General features: G+C 41.4%; 1 pseudogene; it reads left to right on the forward strand.

Moving 5' to 3' along the window:
* The first annotated feature begins 1,353 nt into the window (after positions 1 to 1,353).
* LOC149838551 (pentatricopeptide repeat-containing protein At5g66520 pseudogene) lies at positions 1,354 to 3,369 on the forward strand (annotated as a pseudogene).
* Positions 3,370 to 8,630: the final 5,261 nt, after the last annotated feature.

The following is an 8,630-nucleotide window of genomic DNA, read 5'->3' on the forward strand; positions in this document are numbered from 1 at the left end:
ACAGAATACATGGAATGTCGGTTTAGTAAGCAACGAAGTAATGATGAGAGTGTAGTGAAGCTTGGTGAGCAAGAAATACCGGTGGATGATTGTTTCAAATATTTGGGATCTATCATTCAAAAGTATGGAGAAATTGATGGAGATGTAAATCATAGGATAAAGGTTGGGTGGATGAAATGAAAAAGTGCAACTGGAGTGTTGTGCGATCGTAGAATGCCATTGCGGTTGAAGGGAAAGTTTTATAGGACGACTATTAGGCTTGCTTTACTATATGGTACGGAATGTTGGGCTGCCAAGAGACATCATATTCAAAAAATGAGTGTAGCTGAGATGCGTATGCTGAGATGGATGTGTGAAAATACAATAAAAGATAAGATTCAGAACGAGGAGATACGTAAGAGGCTAGGCGTTGCACCCATTGAAAATAAGATGAGAGAGAATCGTTTATGGTGGTTTGAACATATTCGGTGAAGGCCTAATGATGCTCCAGTTAGAAGGATGGAGAAATGGGAAAATATATTAGTTAAAAGAGGTCGGGGTAGGCCTAGGAAGACATGGATGGAGGTGATAGGAAAGGATATGAATGCTTTGAACCTCACCAATGACATGACATTGGATAGAAATGATTGGAGGAGAAGGATTCATGTGGAAGACCCATAATGATTTTCTTTTTTGGTTCATATCGCCGTCCCCAATTATTTTGGGATGAAGGCGTAGTTGTTGTTGTTGTTTGTTGTATCATTTTTACATTGAAAAATTGTGGGTCTTAGTGGGAACTCGGGTCGGGCCTGGGTCTGGTATAAAATTTTATAAACTATACCTGGGTCCATGTATTAATCGGACCATCGGGTCCAAACCTGGGTCTTAATCCAGTCTTCTTATTTGTCACCATACCCCGACCCTATAAGGTTTGGTCCGGGTCGGGTCTGGGTAGACCCGACCAGTTGACACCCCTACTTGTAGCCCTAGACTCCACTAGATTTCTATTCACATTACTAATCAAATTCAGTTTTCTTAATAGAATCCGACTAATCAGATTTAGAATCAGGTTGGATATATCCAATCGGTTGACATCCCTACACGGAATAAAAAAGCTCGGCTGATTTCCATTAAACTCCCCTAATATGTTCCCTGAGCACAATTCTTTCTGGCCTCCAGCTGTAGGCAAAAGACAATTCGATTAGGATCCAAGTCCGAATACATGTAAATGTCAGTTTTTAAGATAATTGGATCCAGATTCACTTTCAGCTGATGCTCATTCAACTGGAATCTGATTATGATAGATCGGATTACCTAGACCCGACCCGTTTACATCAGCATACTTTATACCAATACCCCCTCCACCCATGGGACATGGTTATATATCCTTGTGCCAAAGTACCAAGAAACCAAATCCCTCCCAAATTTAAAAAATTGAACCTGGCACACTCACCACCCCACCTTGCCATCAACAGCCAGAAGCAATGGATCATCTCCATGCTCCTCCGCTGCACCTCCTTAGTCCAACTACAGCAGGTCCACGCCCACCTCCTCACCAACCACACCCTCTACAACCCCACCGCCACCAACTTCATCGCCGTCAAACTCATCGGCCTCTACGCCTCTTTCTCCAAACTCCGGCACGCCACCCTCGTCTTCGCCGCCCTCCCCGCCCCTAATCTCTTCGCCTGGAACACCATCCTTAAATCCTACGCCCAGAACGATTGTTTCCGAGATGTCATCCGGTTTTTTAATGAGATGGGTGCGGCTGAATCCGACGAATACACATTCACTTCCGTTCTTAAGGCGTGCGCCGGACTTGTCTCTCTCGTCGAGGGCAAAGAGATCCATGGTTTCGTTCTTAAGAAGGGGTTCAAATCCAATCTCTTTGTTCGGAACTCTTTGGTTGATATGTACTTCAAGTGCGGAGATCCGAAGACCGCACGCCAATTGTTTGACGAAATGACTGTGAGGGATGTTGTCTCTTGGAATACCATGGTTGCTGGGTTTTCGCTGTGTGGGGATGTTGGCATGGCGAGGCAGATGTTTGATAGGATGCCAGAGAGGAATATGGTATCTTGGTCGGCCATGATTGCTGGATACACATGGATAGGTGAGACGGAGACCGCACAGGGGTTCTTCGATGAGATGCCGGAGAGGAATGTCGTTGCTTGGAACACGATGATTGCTGGGTACACCCAAAATGAGAAGTATGCAGACGCCATTGCTCTGTTCCGCCAGATGCAGGTGGAAAGAGTGAAGCCGAATGATATTACACTTGTAAGTGTTCTATCATCATGCGCTCATTTAGGAGCTCTAGACTTGGGGAAATGGATCGATAGGTACATCAATAAAGCTGGGATGGAACTGAAACTGTTTCTTGGCAATGCACTTGCAGACATGTATGCAAAGTGTGGATGTATTGACATTTCGTGCCGAGTGTTTGATAAGATGATAGAGAGGGATGTGATCTCATGGAGTATTATAATTGCTGGATTGTCAATGCATGGTCATGCTGATGAAGCATTCAAGTATTTTTGGCAAATGAGTAGATGCGGGATCAAACCAAACGATGTCACTTTCATGGGCATACTGTCGGCATGCACTCATGCTGGATTGGTTGATGAAGGTTTTCGGTTCTTCAATCTTATGAATACAGAGTACCAGATTGTGCCCAAGATAGAGCATTATGGTTGTGTAGTTGACCTTCTAAGTAGAGCAGGGCGTCTGAATGAGGCGATGGATTTGATCAATTCTATGCCAATGGAACCCAATGTTATAATTTGGGGTGCAGTTTTGGGTGGCTGTCGCATTCACAAGGATATCAAGCGGGGGCAGTGGGTTGTACAGAAAATACTAGAGTTAGACTCAGAACACTCCGGTAGTTACGTCTACCTTGCAAATGTTTATGCTTCTGTTGGTAGAATAGACGATGCTGCTCGATGCAGGCTGATGATGAGGGAGAAAGGGGTGGTGAAAATGCCCGGATGCAGTTGGATCGAGGTAGACAACACTGTCTATGAGTTCTTCATGGGGGACAGATCCCATCCTCATTCTGAAAAGATCTACTCCATGGTGGCTGAGTTAAGTGTTAAGCTGAAGCTTGCTGGTTATACTCCCGACACAGATCTCGTGTCGCACAGCATAGATGAAGAAGAGAAAGAAGATGTTCTTTCTACACATAGTGAGAAGTTGGCAATTGCTTTCGGGCTCATTAGCACTAGCGAAGGCACTTCTATTCGGATTGTTAAGAATCTTCGCATATGCAATGATTGCCATGTAGCTATAAAGTTGATCTCTAAAATCGTCAAGCGTGATATCATCGTGCGGGACCGTAGTCGCTTCCATTTGTTTAATGAAGGTACTTGTTCTTGTAAGGACTACTGGTAAAAGTAGACTTTGATCATTAGGTTTTGTAGCAGCATTTTAAAGATTGTATTTGCATTGGAGATCCAACATGATCTGGATCATCAGGCATATGAAAGCAACCTGCCAAGAGTTGTAGCCTCATTGTATCAAGAAAAGCTTCTGATGTTGGTAGCATGCTACATGTTTCCTCTATAGTGACAGCCGTGGGGCTACCATTGTGGTATTTGGAGTTCACCAGCAAGACTTGATCACTTACCATGGGTTGAACATCTTCACTGAAGTGTCCAGAATGTTTAAGATTTTGGCATTTTGCATTTACCCTGAGATCAAAGACTTCAATCTTTTATAGTGAATGCTGAAGTCAGGCCATGGCCCTCCACTTAGGTTGTGATGAATCGAATCTTATGCCTTTAGGTTGAGATGATGCACTTCCTAAGTTTTTTTAATCTAAAATTGAGCACGCTTTATTCTTGCTTACATGGAGCAAAGCATCACTTAGCATTTTCATAGTCATGTCCAGCACACTGCCAACTTTCGTTAATTGCAATTCTATAAATGAGCACTGAAAGTCCCGAATAAGATAGCTGGATGGTTGGGTCACACTACCATAATTGAGGGGCCTCGGGGTTCAAATCCCCCGGCCTTTTATTTTTTATTCTAATAGGTTATTTGCTAGTTTATTATTAAAAAAAAGAAAGGAAAAGGCTACCATGATGGATTTGGAGAAGGATGAAAACGTATAAGTTTGGAGGGTGGACTTCAATCAGCATAGGCTGTTCGCCTGGAATCTAAGCAGAAAATAACCATGAGTCTTGTAACCAATTTCAAACTTTAATCAATTGATTTATCATGATGGTCCACTTAAAGATTTATTAAATTGGTTTACCATATTCACAAGTGAACTACATCCCTTGTGAATATGGCTTACCTTCAACCGACTTCAATGCTGCAGAGTGAACAAAGACAACAACTAGATCATGTTGACAGTGATCGGATCTGGAAGAATAAACCATTTGAATGGTTCCCCGATCTCAATTATATGTAATGTGATAACTCTTCATGTTTTCTTGTAGGGGTCTGCCTAACCCCAGTTCGCCGATAGAAAAAAAAAGCTTTTACCATAATAATCTCCTTGAAGAGTTCCTTTGGAGGGTTGCTTATTTTTACATATGAATATGGTTGACCAAATTGCCTAATTTTCCATGCAACAAAAAGTAAAAACGTCAAGAAAAAATAAATTGGTCAGATTTGTCATACTTTGAGTTGTGAATTGGCCATGTCTGTCATATTTTTCGGTCTCGTCCAAAACACAGAGTGGTGCCAAAAGTGAATGCCATCTATGTCTTTGTCAGTTATGAATAATATGCATAGGGCCATGACATGAGCAAATTGAAACATCCCTGTGTAGCATCATAACGAGGAATTTGTGATAGAGTGGAAAATGGATCGGGCTTTGTTGAGACCTCCAATCGCAGTCCAACATGTTATTTTTGTATCTCTAAAAGTAGAAGTCAGATGTGCATTCAAATCAGGTTCAGACTCCTGTGATCAATCTTTGCTCGGATTTGAACTCAGGTTTAATCCAACATTTTATGTTGTCTTTGTGCATGGATCTAGGTAAAATTTGATTGTTGGTGAATTTTACATGCAAAAACACATCTCATACTTTTTTTACGGGGACTAAAACAACATATCAAATTCGAATCTCGATTCAGTTCTACTATATCGGATCTAGTTTACATTTCAATACTGATTAATTTACAGTGATGACTTAAAATTTGGATTTGGATACAGATTGACTGCCCATGAAGGCTCCCCTCATCTAATAAGGGTGACCCATGAACATCATTAAGCTTACGTAGACATCACCAGTTCGAAACCTACGGGTGTGTCCTTTGCTACGAGGTCAAAGCTAGGAGTAAAAAGAGGGACTTGGGATTTTACACTGATTTAGCTCAGTACGTGAAGGGGTGTTTTCCCCTATTATCCAAAAAAGATACAGATTGACTATAAATCAGCATATTTCTGATCCATTTTCACCATTACTCGGTGACATTTTTTAATTTCAAAATAAATTTCCATGATTTATTGCTGTATCATACATTGCACATGAAGTTTAAGCCCTTCTCTTCGCTCCAGGTGCTTTGCTTGTAGGGATGACAGTGGACCTGGGGAAAACGGGGCCCCGCCCCGCCTCGCCCCATTTGGACCGGGGATGAAGGGCATGAAATGGGGATGGAGGCGGGGATGAAGGTTAAAATCCATCCCCGTGCGGGGATGGAGGCAGGGATGGACTTACGCTATCCCCTGCCCCTTCCCGATCCCTGCCCCATCCCCAATCTTTCCAAGGAATGACAATAGACTCAGGGGAAACGGGGCCCCGCCCCGCCTCGCCCCTGTTTGGACCGGGGATGGATGACATGAAACGGGGATTGAGGTTCGGGTTTTGAGATGGGGCGGAGTGGAGACCTTGTCCCCCCTCCCGTGAGCGGCGCGAGCCCCTCCTAAAGTTTTGAATTTTTTTCCTTGTTTATAATTTTTGAAATGCTTCGCTGTTTCTTGCACCTTTAAAACGCATAAGATGAGTCCATGACAGTTGGATTGATCTATATGCTGGACTCATCAAATAGCTGATTGACTTGGCAGAATGTGACCTGCGATTAGATGCTTCCATGCCAGTTGCATATATTGAACATCTTTGGTTATATCATTGACATAGTTGGTTATATCATTGACTTGTATAATTCACATCCTGATTAAGCCAGAAACTGAAATTGCATTACGTTTTTTGGTTGGTGGTGCTTAAAGTTTGCATTTAGTTGAACTAAAGCACTAATTTTTTGCTTCAGGTGGTGCTTTGATGTTGAATTGGTGGATTTATGCAAACGACTTAATACCCCCATCATTGAGATATCTGTCAATTGGACAAAAATTCCTGGATCCAAAGTGCGTTTGACAAGTACCGTGCACATGCTATTTGAGCTCATGCTTGTTCCCCTTGGTTATGGATTAGGCTTGTGGAAAATTCATACCTGAAAGTGATGCTCCTTCTTCTGTAAAACAAAGCCCTTTCTAACACAAGCAAGCTAAAATCTAGCCTAAGAGTTGGCAGGGGATCCCACTTTTGCCATAAAATGGAAGGTTCGCTCATGTTTCTGCTCACTGTCTCAGCTGGTGGTCATGTGCGTTGCGGTTTGTGGTCATGTTATGTATGAGTGGTCATTTTCGTGGTCTTGGCTGAGAGGAAATACTAATCGATCAGAAAGATATGGATCAGTAGACCAGGCTTGACAGGGACAAATTTATTTGCGTTGGAAAGGCCAGGTTTTCTTAGTTAATCGACAGGTTTTTATACTAAATTCTCTCTTAACATAATTCTAAACATTTTCTTCCAAGGCATGTTTGGATTGTCACATGAAACACGACCAAGTTCAAAAAAATTCTTGTTTCTATTAGTAGAATTTCATGAACTCGGTCAGGTTTTAATTACCAATACGCTTACCATGCATGGCATTGAATTAGCTCTAGCTAAGAAATTCAGAATATTTAGGGTATCACTTGCAATCGTTTTATGTAGGTTGGCTGGCATTTCTATGTGGGCAAACATGGTGCTCAGGCCAACTTTTCCTCTCTCTCTCTCTCTCTGTTACTGTGCCTGCAGAAAAACTTAAAAAAAAATGCCATCCATTGTATACATAAAACATGATTTCATATGGTTTTAGGTGTTTGATTCAATATGTTTATCGATAGAGATCCGCTTTTTGAGAAAATTTATATTGGAGCAGACTTAGATATATGATAAGATTTGGGATGACAACGAATATGAGTGGTGAAAGTGACTTTGGGAGCGCCATCTACTCTACCTTATGCTATTTCCAAAGACTGTCATTTACTAAAAACAAAAAGAAGGAAAAGAAAAAAAATACTTGATGCTCAAGTAGAAAGTGAGCTCATCGATCTGAAAAATCCGCCTGCTACAAGAAGGTTGGCTAAAATTTCATGCGTGTTTGCATAGCATAGTCACAAGTCTCGGCAAAGGAAAAACATAGCGATAAATTTTAAAAAAAATCATTTTTCTAGTAAAAAGTCTGAGGAAAATTATTGTTATATTTAAAATTTAAAGTATATAAGAAAATTATATACAAAATCGTTTTTCTAGTAACAATGTCCACACTTGTGGAGGAGTGACAACCAATTTTCCTATAACGGTTGGGTTACATCAAGGATCTGCTTTAAGCCTTTTCCTATTTGCTATAGTGATGGATGAGCTTACGAGATCAATTCAAGAAAATGTGCCGTGGTGTATGTTGTTTGCTGATGATATTGTTTTGATTGATGAGTCTAGAGCTGGGGTTAATGCTAAGTTAGAATTATGAAGACAGACATTGGAAGCAAGAGGTTTTAAGTTGAGTAAGAGTAAGACAGAATATATGGAATGTGGGTTTAGTAAGCAACGAAGTAGTGATGAGAGTGTAGTGAAGCTTGGTGAGAAAGAAAAACCGGTGGATAATTGTTTCAAATATTTGGGATCGATCATTCAAAAGTATGGAGAAATTGATGGAGATGTAAATCATAGGATAAAGTTTGGGTGGATGAAATGAAAAAGTGCAACTGGAGTGTTGTGCGATTGTAGAATGCCATTGCGGTTGAAGGAAAAGTTTTATAGGACGACTATTAGGCCTGCTTTACTATATGGTACGGAATGTTAGGTTGCCAAAAGACATCATATTCAAAAAATAAGTGTAGCTGAGATGCGTATGCTGAGATGGATGTGTGAAAATACAATAAAAGATAAGATTCAGAACAAGGAGATACGTAAGAAGGTAGGCGTTGCATCCATTGAAAATAAGATAAGAGAGAATCGTTTATGTTGGTTTGGACATATTCGGCGAAGGCCTAATGATGCTCCACTTAGAAGGATGGAGAAATGAGAAAATATATTAGTTAAAAGAGGTTGGGGTAGGCCTAAGAAGACTTGGATGGAGATGATAGGAAAGGATATGAATGCTTTGAACCCTTACAGAAGGGGGGTCTGAGGGCTCCTCTTAGCGTGTGTAGCATCATTCAACTTGATGAGTTGTGGAGCTTGATTTAGAGTTTTTGCCCTTATAGGAGGAGGGTTTGGGGGCTCCTCCCAACGTGGATAGCATCGTTCAACTTGATTCGTTGTGGAGCCTGATTCAGAGTTTTTGCACCAATGGAGGAGAGGGTACTTAAGCCTGACTCACTCTCTCTCTCCCTTCTATTTCTGCTTCTGTGCACATCCAGCAGAAGATCCTATA

Source organism: Nuphar pumila, chromosome 5 (assembly GCF_984573655.1).
Source record: "Nuphar pumila chromosome 5, dmNupPumi1.hap1.1, whole genome shotgun sequence".
NCBI lineage: Eukaryota > Viridiplantae > Streptophyta > Magnoliopsida > Nymphaeales > Nymphaeaceae > Nuphar > Nuphar pumila.